Below are 18,596 nucleotides of genomic sequence, written 5' to 3'. Positions count from 1 at the left end.
TCCCCCTGAATGAAATCTTCCCCACAGACTTGGTGGAATGAACAACATTTAAAACCTCACTCAGGTGACATTCCTGAGATCTTTTTCTCATCATTCAGCACTAGCTTCTTCACTTTTTGCGTTTCCTTCAACCAAATTGCCAGAAGAGCAGCTGCCAGGATGTTTACGTTGTAACATTCACCTCCGCACGCGGTTCACAAGAACATTGTTTCTCCACAAAATGGAACATTGAAAACAGGATAGATTATTTCTTGAGGGCAATGAAAATAACATTTCCTGCTGTATTTCTAGGTTTGGACATAGAATGAGATCTCAAAATTAGGTCCTTGAGAAGGTAAATGAGGTAAAGTAAATCCACTCTTTGTACAGAAGGAGCAATGTCTCATTTTAATCCTCTGTTAATAAAATTTTGCCAAGATTCGAAAAAAAAAAAAAATCTGCCAATTCTGCTCCATTCAGGTGCAAAATATGTACCCTACACACATTCCAAGCATGCTTTGATAACCACATATTCCATTATGTGTTTAATAATTGACTATTCAATAGAGCATTGATGCATTTTTGTCTGGAACTAATTCACCTTTGTCGGTGTATCCGCATGAATGTACAGTGAATTACAGATAGGGGCTTGCAATGGAAAGGCCATGCACTTTATTCAGCTCAGGTTTGTTTCAACTACATATTCATGACAGCCACTGCTTGGAAATTAATATCCTAACTTGTACAGGCTGTTATGTACACACAATGATTTATTGGAGTAATGATTCATCGGAAAGCACTCTGAATCTTTATCTGGAAAGCAGCCTCCTCTTTAACAGGGCTGACCTCAAACACAGAACTACTCCTTGCTGTGTTTGCAGAGATGTGTGCATATTAACAAATAAAAGCAGTGGCTGGAGTATGTTAAATGTTGTTTTAAAAAGGCACACACGTTATTGTTACTATTCATACATACGAATACTCTGTGGTAGAACAGCAAGCACAAGAATGTCCCTGCTGTTCCCATGCAGACCTGTTACCCCATCACTGCCATCTCAGAAGAAAACATTTGTAACAAAGCTCTCATTCACCAGCACAGGATGTTCCATCTCACCAAAAATATGCATCTCCATCACCTCTGTTGTCATCAAACAATCCTAAACTGAAGTCAGCCTTAGTAGTTTTGAACTGAATTCAGTCAATGTTCACTGAGAACAAAAAAAATAAGACCGAAAAAATAATCTCTAACACTCTGAATGACTGACATTTAATCTCAAGGAGCAGCATTCTTTCTCCACTGAAAAACCTATCTTCAGCTGTACAGTAACCCAAACAGTTTTTCATAGAATTACAGAGTGGCTTGGGTTAAAAGTGACATCCAAAAATCAGCTTGTCCAACCCAACACAACACGCAGGAACCCCCTCCACTGGTTCAGGCTGCTCTGAGCTTTCTTGCGCCTGACCTTGAACATCTCCTGGGATGGCTGCTCGACTACCTCCCTGGGCAACCTGTTCCAGTGTTTCACCACTCTCATAGTCAAAAGCTTGTTCTTAACATCCAACATAAATTTACTCTTCTCTAATTTCAAACCACTGACCCTTGTCCTATGACTGTCACCTCTGTAAGCAGTCCCTCTCCAGCCTTCTTGTAGGCCCCCTTCAGGTACTAGATGACCGCTGTTAGGTAACTGTTATTCTGATCTGCAAAGCCAGGAAAATTAGATTTATTGGACAGTTATTCAGTTCTTATAAGACACCCCCTTGCCCCCAGACACAGTGGTAGGTCAGTGATTTCCTACAAATTATTACAGACTGTGGGAAGTCCAAATGATTTCACTTACTTATTCCAAATTTGCTTGTCTTCCCTTTCACCTCAGGTTACTTCTGGTCACTGCAGTTAAAAACTAATCAGTCAGGCCCTCACAGCTTTGATTCCACCAGTCAAATCTGGTCAAAGCTTGCTCCCATTTAATATTTTTATCTGCTGTACTACATTAGAACATATACATGTTAACATAAATCACGTTGCAATAGATGCTAAACAGTTAATAACTTTCAATTTAACATTTTAAGCTATTTCAGCTACAGATGTATACTAGGGCATCATTACTGTTAGTGAGCATTTGGTCTCAGAAAACTGCAGAGTACACTGTTCCTTCCAAAATGTCCTGTTGAGGTTACCCTACTGTTTCATCGTCCATCCAGCCCTGCTGTTTTTAATATGTGAATTTTGAACCATATCAGACTTTCTTCCCTTACTTTGCAATTATTTATCCTCAGAGTTTTAGGAATGTGTTAGACAACAAAGTAGCCCTTTTTTGGCAAAATGATGTTTTCATTAAACCAGATCACAGCAAAAGCTACCTACATATATCCTGCATGCCCAGCCATATGAACAACCTATCACTGCTATTACCAAACCAACAAACCAGAGCTGCTTTGGTCTGTAAAATAGGTGTTGCTGTCACCAACCTCTGCCTGCTGCTGAGCAGGGTAATTCCTTTACGCATATGGAAAGGAATTGAAGTCTTGTCAGCTGTGAGCTATTGGCTCATTTGTAGCAGCCAGGCCCTTGCAAGTACCCCACTATCTTTTAGGTCTGGATGCTGTGTAGAGGGGGGAAAAAAAGAAACCACAAAAAAAAACACTCCCCCCCACACACACACAAAAAAACTCCATCAATAAAAACCCCACCACAGCAATGAAAAGGTCTGACCCAGGATTTTTAGGAATCTATGTTCATTGACTTCTAACACATTTGCAACGTCTACATTTCATTTCCCTGAGGGCTGCTGGTTTGACTACAGAACTATCCAAGTGTTAAACAGCTTTATTCTTGATTGGATACTTGTCTGTGATTGTATCTCATCTGCTGCTCGTGGAGCCCTCAACAGGAAAAGTCAATTTAGCAATTCTCTGAAGCAAACAATATCTTATAAGATGTGGACTCAATGCACAGTCCAGTTAAAGTACTGTGAATGTCCCCAATGATTTTTATAGATGTTGAATGTGGTCCTGGTGTACTTGTACTCTTTCTTACTTTCCTTTGTGAAGAATACCTTTGAGACGTATCATTGATTCCCAGTGATCTATTTTATGTCATGTTTATTTAACAAGATATCCTCTTTACCTATTTATGTGGCATTACAGCCCTGATATGTTGCACTTAAACATCTATATTTCTGGGTTTGTTGGTCTCTGTGATTACAGATGCATGGGCAACAAAGATACTGAACATTAAGATCTTAATTACATAGCCTCTTTGTCCTTGATTTTTCTTCAGGACAACTAACACTCATTTATAACACAGAAAGCTGTTTTTTTTCTGTTTGCACATAACTCTGTTAAGCTGTCACTGCATTTAGCAAAATTTATCTAGGGAAAATGTTTTAATCTGAAGATACTGGAAGATAATGCAGGCTCTGCATTAGCTAGAAAATTACTGACATTTCATTGCACAAGGGATGTTATTTTCTAAGTGGCTACTTCACCTTTCAAAGGACTAACTACAAGGTCGGCTATATGCTGTACCATCACACACAGATTTTGCCTTTCATCAACAACAATGGCAAGCAACAACACTGTTCTAAAGCTCTAGAGACATTTCAGCTGCCGATGGCTTCTAAGTAGTGAAAACAAACCAGCAGTTTCTCATTCCTGAGTTGCTTTATGCATTTCATAGTTGGCTTGCTTGATTCTCTGTTGTCTAAATACCCTAACCAGGAGTAAAATGAAAATGCACTCAGAAATAATGTGAGAAAAGACAATCTCTATTAAAAGATTCATCTTAAGCCCTACTTCCCATAGTTTTCTGTCACTTTCTTAACACATGTATACTGTCAATCATTAGCACACCAGAGTCAGCTCCTCTGTTTTGCAATAATAACAATGACGGTTACGCAAGATTTGATGGCTTTCCTAGAGGAAAAAAACTTGACACAGCAGTAATGGAAAAACAAAAACAAATCCTTAGGTCTGCTTTTCACAGAGCTTCATATAGAATACTCTTCTCTGCAAGGGTTTATTTCACCAGTGATGTCTGCAGGAAGAGCAGAGCTACAGACAAGTTAGGCATGCCATCAGATTCTGAACGGCCTGTGTATGGACAAGCCAATTAGTGAGTACCAATAAGTCATCAGGTGCAATTGAAGGGAATATGCAATCTGGCTTTCCCTTCCTCAAGAGGCACTTATCTTCTCATCTATTGCAGCTATAACTTGAAACTCCTCTGCAGTTGCCATCTGGCATGGAAGTGTGGATCTGGGCCTAAATGAGAGACAATAAAGATGGATGAAAGCCTTGATGCTTTGTGCTGCACAATACTGTTTTGTAAAGGACCTTTTGTATTAAATCATACTAAAATCAAGACTTTGAGCATTATATGTAATATGTTTATATAAAACATACTAAATAATATTCTAGGCATGTCATTAAAAACTAGACTGGTGAGAGCTGAGAGAGAGAAATCCCCCTGCTGACAAACATAACAGAAACCAAGAAAGAGAGATATGTTTTAAAAGAGGTAAAATGTGATATTTACTTCACATGTAATTGTTGTGCCTTGAAATACTGCAGTTGATATTTTTTCCCCATTAAACTCATGTAGTGCCCTTGAGCTGAATGGCAGTATTAGCTGCAGAGAAAAGGCAGCATCTGCTTGACAAGAACGGGCAGGAGCTGACCATTGCCTGAGGAACACCTTCTGCTGCCTACTGAAATCGTACAGCTTTCAAAGAGCATGAGTACCATCACCACGTGTGCACAGAGGCAACTCTCTTGTGGGAACACTAGAAATGCTATGCCTCCTCAAAACACAAACCCTGCACTACTGACCACTTCGTCCGCAACAATCCTGATGAACTAACTGTAGGGTCAGTTGTGAGCAAGCAAAACCTTCCTCAATTACTTCCTGATACCAGTAGAAGAGAAGAAAAGAAGGTCACCTGGGGGAAAAACCACATAACTGTAGTTTGCTCTCAGAAAACAGCAACAAACGTGAGCATTTCAGGAAGCCTCTGTGGCTATGGCAGCATGAACAGAAGCCTGGATTACCTCCATTACTTAGAGTGGGGAAATGATGAGCCTTCACAGCAATTCCTCTCAGATAGGCAATAATGAAACCCACATATTATACCCATTTTTCTGTGTTACACAACTCTGTGTTACCGAGAAGCTATTCCAAAAATTACAGAGCTCCCTGAAAGATGACAGCTCAGTTTCACAACAAACCTTCAAGGTTTTGAAATCAATCTTTCTTGTGCATTGAAAGAGTACACAATCCTCTCACTATCTTTGTAGAACAGAACTGTGGCAGATACCAAATTTTATGAAAGCCCACACATTTTCTTTTCTTCCTGCCCTTTCTGTATAACAGATTGCAAGTACTATATAGTCCCAACCCGATCAGAACTTATATGCCACCATGATATGTTTCAGTTTTGACTAGCGCTACGTTTGAACTAAAAGCATTTTAATTACTCCAATCATTACAGGACTGTTCCCTGCACTGTAAAGAGATTCCTAAAGCTGAAAGCTTTGTAGCTTCTCCCACGTTATACCAATGTAAAGTCAGAAAGGTTCTGTTTAGGCTAAGAAGGTGGAAAAGGAAGCTACTGTGATCTGTCAGTACCAAGTCAAATATTTCTTTTGAATCCAATTTCATTCTTGGTAACAAGATGTAAAGTTTGTTACTGTCCTCTCATCACAATCTTTTTTGTGACTAGAGTCTCTTCTCTGGAGGCTTTGCTGACTTGACCCTCCTTGCATAGTGCTCTGCTCCCAATCCTGCTCCTGCCACTGTTTCTCTCACCAGACCATTGTCCCATTTAGCACTGGGACATCTGTCCAACCACACCTGCATGCAGAGATCCAACAAATGCCAATACTGAATCACATCACTGGTTTACTCATGGGGACATTACAGCAACTTTGCTGTACAGAAACATATTAAAGTACCAGTAATTTTTGTTCCAGTCCTTTCAGAATTAGAACTGAGCCAGGAGAACAGGAATGGTTTCCTTTTGAAAACAGTATTGCTCTCACTTTCATCTCAGCAGAACTATTAAACCTCAAACTCTCAATGATGCAGAGGCTTTAAGAGAAAAGCAGAAGTTTCACAAAAATGATGCTGCAGTTTCCAGTGCAATTATTTTAAAACCCTGCAGGTAAAATTCTGAAGATTCTCTGGGAAGAATACAATTTCATGCTAACATCCATCAAAAGATCACAGAATGACAGAATCACAGAACCAGCCAGGTTGGAAGAGACCTTTGAGATCATCAAGTCCAATGTATTACTTAACATCTAATCAACTAAACCATGGCACTAAGTGCCACACCACATCCAGTCTTCTTTTTAAACACTTCCAGGGATGGTGAACTCCACCACATCCCTGGGTGGATAGTCTAAAGCGTGCCAAATATGGTTAGAAAATTCACTTGGAAAACAGTCACCATGATTCTTGCATTAACAAATTTACTTTTAAATGACCACACAAAAATTCTCTCAGTCTGCATCCACGTTACACTGCACAATTTTTTAAGGAGCCATTAAATTACCAAATATAACCCTAATACTGAGATTTAATCAACCAATAATGCCACTCACTACACTGGAAATAGAATATGGAATGTTATCTGAAACAGGATAATCAAATGAACTCTTGCAACTGCACTAAAATTCAAAACACAATCACTTTAAATCAGAGACCAAAAGGAAGAGATAAACTGATAGGAAGCCAATGCCTCCCAAGATACAAGTGATATATTGTGGAAGGATTTCTTGTTAACAGGACATGAGCTGATAAGCAATGAGCAGCCCGCACTGCAAAGTGTCCTTGAGCCCATCTTGGAGGCAGGAAACCAGGCGGTGGGTGGCATCCCCACACGCAGCTGCAGGAGGCAGAGCCAGCCAGCCGCAGGGGGCTGACTCTACAGGCTGTTGTTGTAAAGTTAACCTATCTGTACCACACACATAACCTTGAGCCAATCTGTACTTTCCACATGTACCAATCTCAAACTTAGTTATGCACGCCTCTTCCAAGTAGCATATAAGCTGCTGTACTGCCTCAATAAAGCGTACTACTTGCAGCTAGCTCACACTGAGTCATCTCTTGAGTACCCAGATCCCTCCTCCGCTGTCTTCCCGCGGCCGCAGTATATATTTACAGAATTTTACAAACAGTGAGGGATTAAGGAGAAACACCAAAGAATAAAATAAACCCAAACCAATTAAAAATGTATATGGGACAGAATCTCTCATAAAAAGAAGGACATTAATCACACATTCCATTCTGTTCACCTGTGACAAAAAAAAACTGCTTTGATCATCATGGAGAGTAAAACAAGCAAGATTTTTTTATTTCTCTGCCTTTCAGTGTTTATCTCCTAAATAAGCCATCCTTGCAGCCATGGTTAAAAGTTTTATGACTGTTATTTCAACACTTTTGAGTTAAGAGGCTTTTTTCTTAGCTTTCAAATATAGCTTTGTATTCTGCCCTGTCCTAACTCTGCTCATTTATCTTCAGAGGAATATAGCCCACTGGAGCCTGCTCTGCTTTCCTTCTGTGCTGCAGTTTAGCCTTTTGTTTTCCACTGCTCACCGCAGTAATAACAGATTTGCTAATGTTTGCCTTTAATTCTTACAGCAATCAAGCAACTGAGTGATTTTCATTTGCAAGAAATTAACATTTTCTTATCCACCCGTACTTAATTTAATGTTCAAACTCACTGTAACTGCAGCAGTTAAGCACTTTAGAAATAAAAGTGTGTGTATTTACTTCATAGATTAAGCTGAGCGAATGATCGCCTCATTGTTCAGGCCAAGACTTCAAGCTAATGCTCTCTGATTCTGTAACGGAGGGTAAAGGTTAATGAACACTTCCCTCATGTTTTTCTTCCCCTTCTCCTCCCAACAGGATTTTTTTCAGATCTGAACTACACATCAGTAAAGGCCAGATGCCAAGAACTCAAAGATGATGCTGACTCGCTGAGTTGCTCTTTTGGCAGATTTTATAACTACAAGACCTAATTCCAGAGCCTTGATGCCCGTAACTTATGTAAGACCCTGGGAGCTCTGGGTTTCAAGAACTGCAGCAAATGCCAAAGTTTTGTACAGCTACTGATCCACAGCATCTGGAAGAACTCCAGCTTGGTATTTCATACTCATAGCTTTTGACACCTGGACATGGGGATTACAATGAATGTTTTATTTAATAGCAATGGAAGAATAACAGAAAAGTATTGTTGCTCCACACTCCCACTGGAACTCCTCCAGAATTGAAACCCACAATAATAAGCCTAGTGTGACAAAGAGCAGAAGCTGGTCCAGTGATTATCACTATCTTTAGGTAACTTTCAGAACATTACATGATTTTGCAGAGGTAACTTTGTCTCAGTTGCTGGAATATAGATTTTTATTAGTTCATCTTCCATAATCATCCTGGAACTTCTTGTGGTTGTATGCTCTTGCCTTACAGTACGGCATCTTAGCACTACAGCTCTTGCACACTTCCTTCCCAACACATCTCTTCCCAAATCATTTCATTTGTGTTGCTGTACTTCAGGCACCATTTGTAATTTCATCCATTTCAGGAGTGCTCAACAAAGAGAGCAGTTTAGGACCAGATCTACTGCTCCATTTTTTTACCATTAGCAAATTATTCTAGATGCAACTGAGTTCAAAGAGCATTTAATTTATTACACAGTTTCTTCAAAGCTCTCCTTTTAAATGGAAAGCTTATTTAAAGGCAACAACAAAAAAATGCTTATTAGTACAACTATGATTCGCTTTACAACCAAAACAGCAAGGGACAGAACCTCAGCTAGTAGAGAACAGTAGACATTGAAATTAATGAAGCCATATTCATTTGTGCTACCTTAAATACATTTATTTTTAAGCTTGATGCACAAGATTTAATCTTTGGGTAGATAATTTGATTTTTCAAATGAAGCACAATGTTTCCTTTTATAGAGAATTTTATTTACTTCCAAAACACATAATAGTAATTCCAAATCTGCAAAGAGGAGGTTTTAATTCTAGCTACTCCTTTCTGAGTAAGCTTTATATGTTTAGTAAGCTTGCTCAGCAAAAATGATGCTCTATTACACACTAGGATGTCATCTTCATGGTATTTCTCAAAACAGACTTTTCTCTCTCAGAAGCAGTTGAGTCCAGTTCTGGACTCCCCAGTTCAAGAGAGGCAGGAAACTACTGAAGAGTTCAGTGGGGAGCAGTGGGCTACAAAGATGCTGAGGGGACTGGAGCAACTCTGACAAGAAAAGGCTGAGAGACCTTGGGCTGTTTAGCCTGGAGAAGAACAGTCAGAGAAGGGACCTTCTCAGTGCAGAGTGGGCAAGAGAAAGGGGATAGATTCTCGTCAGCGGTGCCCAGTGACAGGACAAAGGACAAGAGGCACAAAGCGGAACACAGAAAGCTTCACTTAAACAGAAGACAAAGTATCTTTCCTGTGAGGGTGCTGGAGTCCAGGAACAGGCTGCCCAGAGAGGCTGTAGGGCCTCCTCTGGACAATTTCCATACCCACCTGGACACGGTGGTCCTGAGCAATCTGTTGTGGGTGATCCTGCTTTAGGAGGGCAGGTTGGACTGAATGACCTCCAGAGGTCCTTTCCAACCCCCCCAGTATACCGCAGTTCCGTAGTTATTGCTTCCAAAATGCGGTGGATCACTTGGTAAGAAAGATATTTATACATACACATGAGGTAATTTCAAAACTGGCTTTTCATCATTACATAAACGCAGAGGACGTTAAAGCCTGTGCACCTATAGCCCAGGCTGCTTATATGCAAGGGTTTGTTTGCGCAGTTTTCCTGACCAACATTTTCCCTGTATTAAACCATTTTACAATGACTCCATCCCTAGCAATACTATCTTCCTAACATCTTACATTATACACTAAATTCTAAATTAAAACTTCATGAGAACAGGCCAGGACCCAAGAAGCACAAGGAAGAGGCATGGAGAAACACAGAGCCACACACCGGCAAACACCAGTTTTGGCGCTGCCCACACTGCCACTTTCATCATCCCACGGTAGCAGCTCCAGGGATCATCTGCTTGTGCGAGAAATTTAGCACCGGGGAGAAAGACCCAAGCCCACATTTATGTATGCTTAGAAGCAGAAGACATGATACTTGACATGCTTAACTGGATCTTTTTTAAAGTGTGTATCTTGAGAGCTTATTATGGATTTCAGACTTTGTAAAGTTATGCCAAGAGCACAGAGCCTGCTTCCAGTCATACGCCGAAGATCCAAACGCTGAAACCATGCACCGGTCAGTCTTCAGTAAGGCCAACCCACAGCTCCTGTCTCCATGCCGCAGTGCATGTGTGTTTCGCGTGGAGAGGTTAAAAATGCAATCCACTGTTGTCGGACCAGAAGAGTTGTTGTGCTTTCCTTTCACATTGTAACTACAGGACATAGTGAGTAGATTCTAAAACTCATTGGTGACCTTCTGACACCTCACAGATGAATCTGGATTCTACACTCCTAAGAATTACAGCAAATAAGGAAAATACTTAAAAACTCTCTGGACTTTACTTTTCCCTAGAATCTACTTCAGGCAGATTTTCTGACATTTTGTAGTTTGCAAAACATTCAGTAGCAGACAAAGGGGGAAGGTGGTGCCAAGGCACATGGTTTGGTGATGGACTTGGCAGTGCTGGGTTAATGGTTGGACTCGATGCTCTTAAAAGGTCTTTTCCAAGTTAGTTCTGATTCCATGAGTGTGTTAACCTATGAGGCTCAAACACAGAAAGCTGAGCTTCACTAATCCAAGCCTCTAAGAAACCTGTAAGAACTCAAAAACTCTTTTCGGTCGCAGACTGTTGCTGTCCGGAAAGCACACCCCTGGAGTCGCAGGGCCCACCGGTACAAGAAGTAACAGCAGAGCCGGAGTTTCGAACGACGCCCTGCGGTGAGCACGGGAGTCAGACCAACTGCCTGCCCTCCCACAAGGGCAGAACGGCTAACAGCCCTCGGCCGAAGCGCCGTGTCCCAGGCGCTGAGCAGGCGGCAGTGCCGAGCTGGCCCCAACGGCTGGCGGCGCTGGGGGCGGGAACGGGGCAGGCAACGGCAGCGCTACCGAGCTTGGCCTTTCCCGGCAGAGACCGACAGGCCAGGCCCCGGCGCCCCGCCAGCGGTAAGGAAAGGGAGGGCGGCAGGGCGCGGCGGCAGCGGCAAGAAGCCGAGGCGGGTACAGTACGGCGCGACCCTTCCTTTTCGGGTGCGGCCTGTGCTTGCGCTAGGGCCGGGCGAGGTCCTCCGCAGCTGCCGGTGCCGCTTGCGCTCCGGCTTCGCCCCTCCGCAGGCAGCCGGAGCCAGCGGGGAGCCCGGAGGGCGCTGGATCTGCCTTTCGGCCTGGGCCAGGCGGCCCGCACGGCTTCGCAGGGTGCCCGGTCCGTGCGCCCGGAGCGGGAACAAAACCCTAAGGCGAGGTAGTCAGAGGGCAGAGCTGGGCGTGCGGTGAGGGGGCGGCGGTTCGCTGGGGAGTGGTGAGTGCCCGTGTGCCGCCTGCAGACCCGAGCTGAGCTGCGGGGCTGAGGCTGCCTGTCGGGTTTGGCAGCGGTACCGGCGTGTGCCGGCCGCGGTACCGGCGTGTGCCGGCCGCGGTACCGGCGTGTGCCGGCAGCGCTGGGAAACCACAGAGACGGCTTGAGGTCAGCAGCTGCTCTGCTGTACTCTGCCCCTCCAATGCACGATAAACATCTACCCAGGAACATATAGATACCTATATAGATATCCTTAAAACAGCAAACTAAAGCTTTTTTCTACTTCCTTTTTATTTTTTTCATGGAATGACATAATTAAAGTTTATCTAATCCTTAATTAAAGTATATCCAGGCCATCCCCCTGCAGTACACAGGGACATCAGCAACCAGAGCAGGTTGTTCAGAGCCTACATCAAACCTCACCTTAAAAGTTTCCAGCTGCCACCTCTGTGGGCAACCTGTGCCACTGTTTCACCATGGAAAATGTTTTCATTATACCTAGCCTAAGTCTCCTCTCTTTAAAACCATCACTCCTGATCCTATCACAACAGACACTGCTATAAAGTCTGTCCCCACCTTCCTTATTAGCTTCCTTCAAGTACTGAAAGGCTGCTGCCCAGAGCTGCCTTGTACTCGGGATGAACAACCCCAGCTCTCTTAGCCAGGCCTCACAGCAGTGGTGTTCCAGCCCTCAGATCGTTCTTGTGTCCTCCTCTGGACCTGCTCCAGCAGGTCAGTATCTCCTATGCAGAGGATTCCAGAGCTGGACGTAGCACTGCAGGTGGCATCTCAACAGAGCAGAGGGGCACAATCTCCTCCTTCAATCTGTTGCCTGTGCTGCTGGGGATGCAGCTCAGGATATGGCCATTTTCCCAGAGCACCTGCTCGAGTGCTTGTGAGAGTTAAGTAAGAGAAGGATGCATGATTCCTTGAAAAAAAAATCTATGTGGTTTTCACTGTGAAATGTATTCATCTTTCTCTCCTGCCCCGAGGTTGTTTCCCCCCTTGTGCAACAGCTGTTTCTTGGTTTTATAAATGATCCCTGATGTTTGTTTTCTTTAAGCTCTGCAGCCACAGACTATTTGTTAGGAGTCCCTTTTTCAGGCATTATTATTATTTACTCCTTAAGTCTAGCCACATGGTGCGATTCAAGCTGTAAACTGGCTTCATGCCTCACACTTCAGAAGTGCAGATTTTAGAATGTGCCGTAGCTATCATAAGCTAGCTAGCATTCAGATGGTCTAAAGCACCTTTCAGAAGCCCACAGATGTCTGTCTGGGCAGGGGCACTGAGAACACAACAGGTGACAGTCCTGTCACAAGGGAATTTGAGTTATTTAAGGTTCTGCCTTTTAAAATAATGAGACAAATCAGATTTCACTGCAGTGATGATTTCTAAGGCCTCCACAAAAATTTAAGTAGCTACTGCTGCATGTGGCCTAGAGTAAAGCTGTTAACCCCCAGCTGCCAGGCCTGTCCATAGCAGGGTGTATTTATCCTGGACATCTGCCTGCATCTCAAGAGCCAACTTCACAACTACACTTTTTTTCTCCATATTGTTGGTTAAGTGCTCAGAAAGTGTTGTAGAACTCCCTCTGCCCAGCACACACTTTTTTTTTTTAATGATAACAAGAAGGCACTAAGGAATTAGCCATTAGGCTTACAAGCTAGAATGGATGTTTTCAAAAACATGGTAAATGACATCCTATGTCAAACTAATGGCTTGTCCAGCCCAGTGATCTCTCAGAGGCAGTGGGGAGAGAAAAGATGCAATTCAGGGAAAGTAACCTGGCTACTTGTCTTCCCTTGTGTTCCCTGCCACCAGCCACAGCTGCTTCACTAGAGATACCAGACCTGCTTGTTGGTAAACTCTTTCCATTTCAGTGACCTCCCCACACCGTAGAAATGCAGGAAGAAGTTTTTCATTCAACTTAGATGGTGCCTTCATCACTTCCTAAAGCTCAGCTATAGCCTCATCTGGGATCCTCCTCTTGAAACCAGTCCCTGACGGTTTGGGGTTTTTTGCCTCTTGCAACAGGGGTAGCTCCATTCACTCGACTATTTGAACTGCCATTCCTGAGCTGAGACCAGAACTGCTCACAGTAGTCAAGACATGGGCTCATCCAGGTTTTCTGTAGTGCTAAAAAAAAACCTATGTGTTAGGCTTAGTAATTCTCCCGAGGAGAATTACCAAGGATTTCGTTAGCATTTTGTCTGCTACCACGACCTCAGACGATACAGCCGTATAGTTACTAATGTTTATTTCACTTATTGGAAAAACTTAGAAACATTTACAGTGGTAGCTGCAGTTGTAATGAGGCAGCTGATTTCATTGCAGTGGTCTCAGAAGCTCACATTTTCTTTGGGTGGAAATCACAATACAGATCAGATACCCTTCAAGAGCAAGCAAAACATTGTGGCTAATAGGCAGGGTACACACATGCTTGTATAATTTCCTTGAATTCTTTGTACAAAAATGAAGCAGTAGAACTCTAAGTTGATTGTTTCATTAAAATATAAAGATAACAAGCAGAATGAGCTCTTGAGCTTAGGAACAATTTACTTAAACTGCCTCACTGCTATGCAAAACCCTCAGTGATAGAAGTATTAGCGTAAGAATGCACATAATGCTTTTCACTTTGATGGCTTAAAAATTTAACTGCAAATATCTGGCTCACTGTCAAGTATGCTACACGTAGGGACACCTGGATGCTGCTGAATTGGTGCAGGAGAACATGTGGTTTCAAACACTAGCTTTCTATTTTCATTATTAACCTCAGCTGTTGAATGGGGTTGTTCCCTCTGGCAGTAACTAAGAGAGAGCAGTTCTATATATTGCAGAGTTTTCTTTTCCTGCTTGGAGGTTGTCACATAAACCTCAAAGCGTAGAAAGAGAGCTGTGTTAGTCAAATTTGTAGTTTTATTTGAACATTTTACTTCAATAGAAGATCTTGGCTATGTAACCATAGAATCAGTGAGATTTCCTTTCCTAACTACAGGCAGGAGAGAGTTCATCCTGATTAGCAAATAATTGTTCCTTTTTTGAAACAGAAAAGTAAATGGTGGTGTTGATGTTTTAACATGGGTCTTCCTGGATGTTCTGTAAATCTTGCACTATCTTGGGATTCCTGCATATGACTATTTTGCTTCTGAGTGTTCAATAGTAGTACTTTTAGGAGGTTGGTTAGTTTTGCTACCTTTTAAAGCCTGCTTTATAGGAGCAGCTTGTAGAGATTGAAGATGCTTTCTTTGCTTACGGAACTACCGTTTGTGTGCGAGCTGTATCTCTGTTGTTAGATTTGCCTTAGGTTTGGCTGAATGTATTTTGCTAATTGTGAGGAAATTGCAGAAGAAGTTGATAGAAGAGAAAAATCTCTATGGCTTCTCAGAAGGAACACTTGAAGTTTTAGTGAGAGATTGTTTTGGCAGATAAAGTGATGCTTCAGCTAAATAACCAATTTTTGTTGTTTAAAAATAGCCACTCAAGGTTGTAGTTCTGCACATATCCTCCTTTCCTAAAAATCAATTATGTTGTTCTTTGTGGATGACTGACCCATACATGCAGATAGAAGTATGTAGCTTACTTCAGATACTTTCTACAATTTTAGAAGAAAAAGCTTGAGTAGATTTTTTTATTAGAACAATTTTCCTGGAAAATCACTGCATGGACAAAGCTGAGGGAAGAATGGGAAGAAGCCTAAAAATGAGCTGCTCTGCTGCAAGGAAAAACAAACAAACAAAAAGCCAAACCAACCCTGTGCATTTCTGAAGACAGTATTTGTTGTGCTTTGGGCCATTTGCACAAATACATAGCAAAAAGCCCAGGGGATTTTTATGAGGTTCTGTCAGCTGCTGCTCTAGTGAAGACTGCAGTGACCTTGGTGCTAATTAGGTTTGGGGATGTCTTTGAGGCTGATTCCAAAACTGTGATAGGACTTGCATTTTCTGACTAGAAGGCCAGTGTGGGGATTGGAAGGGGCAACTTTAGACTTCTGGTATGTGGAACCTGATAGAAAATACATGTCCTATCATAGACTTTGCCAATAGCTTTCCAGTGAAAGTCAAAGAAGTGAAGTGCACCTGAGTGACTGGAATTTAACAATAATATGATCCATCATGTGGCCCTGAAGAAGCTATCTGGGAGGATTACTGTGTCATATTAGGCTATGTGTAATATTTATGTGCACCTTGTAAAATTTTTCTTGGCTGGGGTGAGTAACTTTCTGATGAACAAATAAAATATCACTCTAGTTAATACATTTTTCATTTTGTCTCTCAAGCAGATATTTATGATATGTTTATTATTTAAGTGGAAGGTGGGGATATATGGGTAAATATTTGTCACTTGTGGAGGATTGATTTCAGTGACAGCACATGCTGGGAACTTACTGATTGGAGTAACTTTTGTTATGTCTGTGGCTCATTAGTAGCAGCACAAAAAAACCCTGACATCTAGTAATATTTTTAAGCAATACTTGTATATTGGGGTTTGCTATGATTTGGGTTAGCTACTAAAATGTACTTTTTATTTTCTGACTTTGAAAATCTGTCTTGCAACTGTAACATCCTTAATGTCACCTGGTGTAACCCTGCTGGGCTCAGTGCAGCTGCCTGAATTTATATGAGGTAAAGATTTGGCCCAGTAAAAGAGAGTGTGGGCAGCTTTGAACTTGCTCAAATCTAAATTTCATCTAAATTAGTCTAGATTCACCCTCTCAGGAGGAGATAACATTTTTATCCTGTGCTAGGATTCACTGTATTCCTGCTCTGGGCAGAAATTTTACCTCCAGGGTGTCTGCCTTGTAGCATGCTCATATCAGTGTCTTGTCCTCCAGTTTACTAATTTAACAGCTCATGAATCAGACTGCACTGCTCAGCACTCCGTTGTGCTTCTGATAATTAATCAGATATGGCTCCAATTACTGACTTTCAGCAGAACTTAACTGTGGTCATCTGTAATGTCACCTATTATTGACATATTGTAGGAATATAGGCAATAGAAAAAGAACTTGCAGGAGTCACCTGATGAAAATTATAATGGTTTAACACCTTTTTTACAGTGGCCTCATTGGAAGACATCTACCTTTGTATTTACAGCCACATGATGTACTCTATTGTTGAAAGCTTTTTAAGCTGCAGATGCTCACCTCTAAACATTTAGAAGCAACCACCTGCTGGGCCAAGGCTGTTGGTGCATGTGCCCAGGGCAGAGCACTTGGACATGCTCACCAGCAGGGGCCGTAGACGGGTATTGCAAGAAAGAGGAACATCCTCTAACTTGTATCCTTCAAACCTTATTCTTTAAGTTGCCTCTTTCATCATTAAAACCAATAATTATGATATTCCAAAGCAAAACTTTCACACTATCCAGAGTGACTGTGCTTTCTCTTGCTGAAGACAGACAGCCAAGATGATAAAAGACGTGTTACCTTTCACTGGTGAGAAATGCAGCAAAAGGCAGTGTCTGTCCTGTCAGCAGAAAAGCTGAACTAACAGAACTAACTCATAAAGTTTACTGACTTCTCTTCATCCAAAAATCAAATGTGATTCTTTTTCTTTATAAAAGAGTCAAGTGTTACACTACATTACATGGTTATACCAATCACATCAGCCAGAAGCACTTTAATGGCTCAGTCTGGCATCTGTGTCTCTTGCTTTAACAAGCTTTTTTTCACTAACATGCTACAAGTAGTTCTGTTACAATTCTGGAATTCTGTTGGTGCTTTTACCTAGTAGGATTTCAAGTGCTTTGAATTTGGTTTGATCCTTTGAGGTGCACACACAGACATGCTGCTGATGCAGCAAACACTTGAATAGCAGAGCAGCCTCTGCTAAAATCTTCCTGATATTAAGCAAGGCAGCAGCAAATCATTTCAATCATATGAAGATAGTTCCGAGGTGCAGTGGTTACAGCAGACAGGGAGAGCCTCAGTACTGATGATTTTCTTTCTCTTGTCTCAAGAAACTAAGGATTTATGTGATTCTGTGAATTTAAAATCCTTTGCCAGGTAGTGACTCCCTAAACAGTTGAAAATGTTATTGTACAGTTTACTATTTCTGCTTTTTGAATAAAAGTTTGACAGTTGTAGTAAATTGAGAATTGTAGAGGTCTGTCACTTTCATTGTCATCATCTAAAAAATTGGTTAGTACTGTGAGTGACTGTAAAGATTGATTGTTTTCCTATAACATGTAATTTACCAGTGACACTTTATAAGCTTAATAAGGGTGTGCTGAGAAAATTAATGTAAAACCAAGAGCCTGCTCTTGGAAGTTTTGGTTGCATTCCTTCTCGGGAGCCTGTACTTAATTGATGTCTAAATGTTGAGGGAATGGACACAGAACTGTTGGGTAGGACAGAAAAGGTCTTAAAATTTTATGTGTGTAACAGTGTCTTATTCCCTGTAATACACAGGGGATGTTTATTAAAATAAGGGGGATACTGGTATCACAATTTCTTCCAAGTAAGTGCTGTATGTTTGTATCCAGATTTTTCTCTTTGTCTCAATTTCTCAGTTGATAGAATATTTTCATCAAGACTGCACAAGTACAGACATGATTCCTTCAAAGAATTAATCACCCTCAGAAGTTTCTTGAGATCATTGTTTACTGATCATGGAGCATTTGCAAGTATGCAGCTTATACATAAAAGTTTGCCACAGATGTAATAGGGAGAACTGAGAAGAAGACATGATAAAGATGCCTTACAAGTAGAGACACTTCAGTTAAAGTATGGGTAAAGTCAGGTCCATCCTGTTAAATAGTTGAACGTTACTTCTAATTTCACAGTTATGGAAGCGGAAGCACAGAGATGAGAACCTGAATTGTAGAAGTGCTGAATAATTGCTGCTTCTGGTGATTGATAACATCATTGCATTGCAGCACTCCTAAAAGTTGGGCACCAAGGAGACCACAGAGAGACAGTTTGCTTTCTTGGTTGCAGCCCTCATTTAGATGTCACACTGTCCTTTCTTCCCCTCCCAGTCCATGTGCATTGTGCATTTTTAATTCTCTTTTCCTGCTGGAGATCAAGATGCACGTTTGACTTAGTGGGGATTTCTTTATACAGCCTTGAAACAAAACTGGATTAGCAGCTGAGTCATCTGTATAGA

General features: G+C 41.7%; 1 protein-coding gene across 5 annotated transcripts in view; it reads left to right on the top strand.

Annotated features, from left to right (window-relative positions):
- Nucleotides 1-11,048: 11,048 nt before the first annotated feature.
- The window catches only part of NMNAT3 (nicotinamide nucleotide adenylyltransferase 3), a 28,238-nt gene continuing 20,690 nt past the window's right edge, over nt 11,049-18,596 (top strand). Inside the window, exon 1 of one of the 5 annotated variants that reach the window (XM_064165439.1) lies at nt 11,049-11,138. The gene's annotated coding sequence lies outside the window, so the exon portion shown is untranslated. Of the gene's footprint in view, nt 11,139-11,170; nt 11,193-15,348; nt 15,698-18,596 lie in introns of those variants that run through there. The other 4 variants (XM_064165441.1, XM_064165443.1, XM_064165442.1 and 1 more) reach the window with 4 other exon arrangements.

Source organism: Pogoniulus pusillus, chromosome 26, assembly GCF_015220805.1.
Source record: "Pogoniulus pusillus isolate bPogPus1 chromosome 26, bPogPus1.pri, whole genome shotgun sequence".
NCBI lineage: Eukaryota > Metazoa > Chordata > Aves > Piciformes > Lybiidae > Pogoniulus > Pogoniulus pusillus.
Note: the sequence above shows the minus strand (reverse complement) of the source record. Positions and strands in the feature narration are given on the sequence as shown.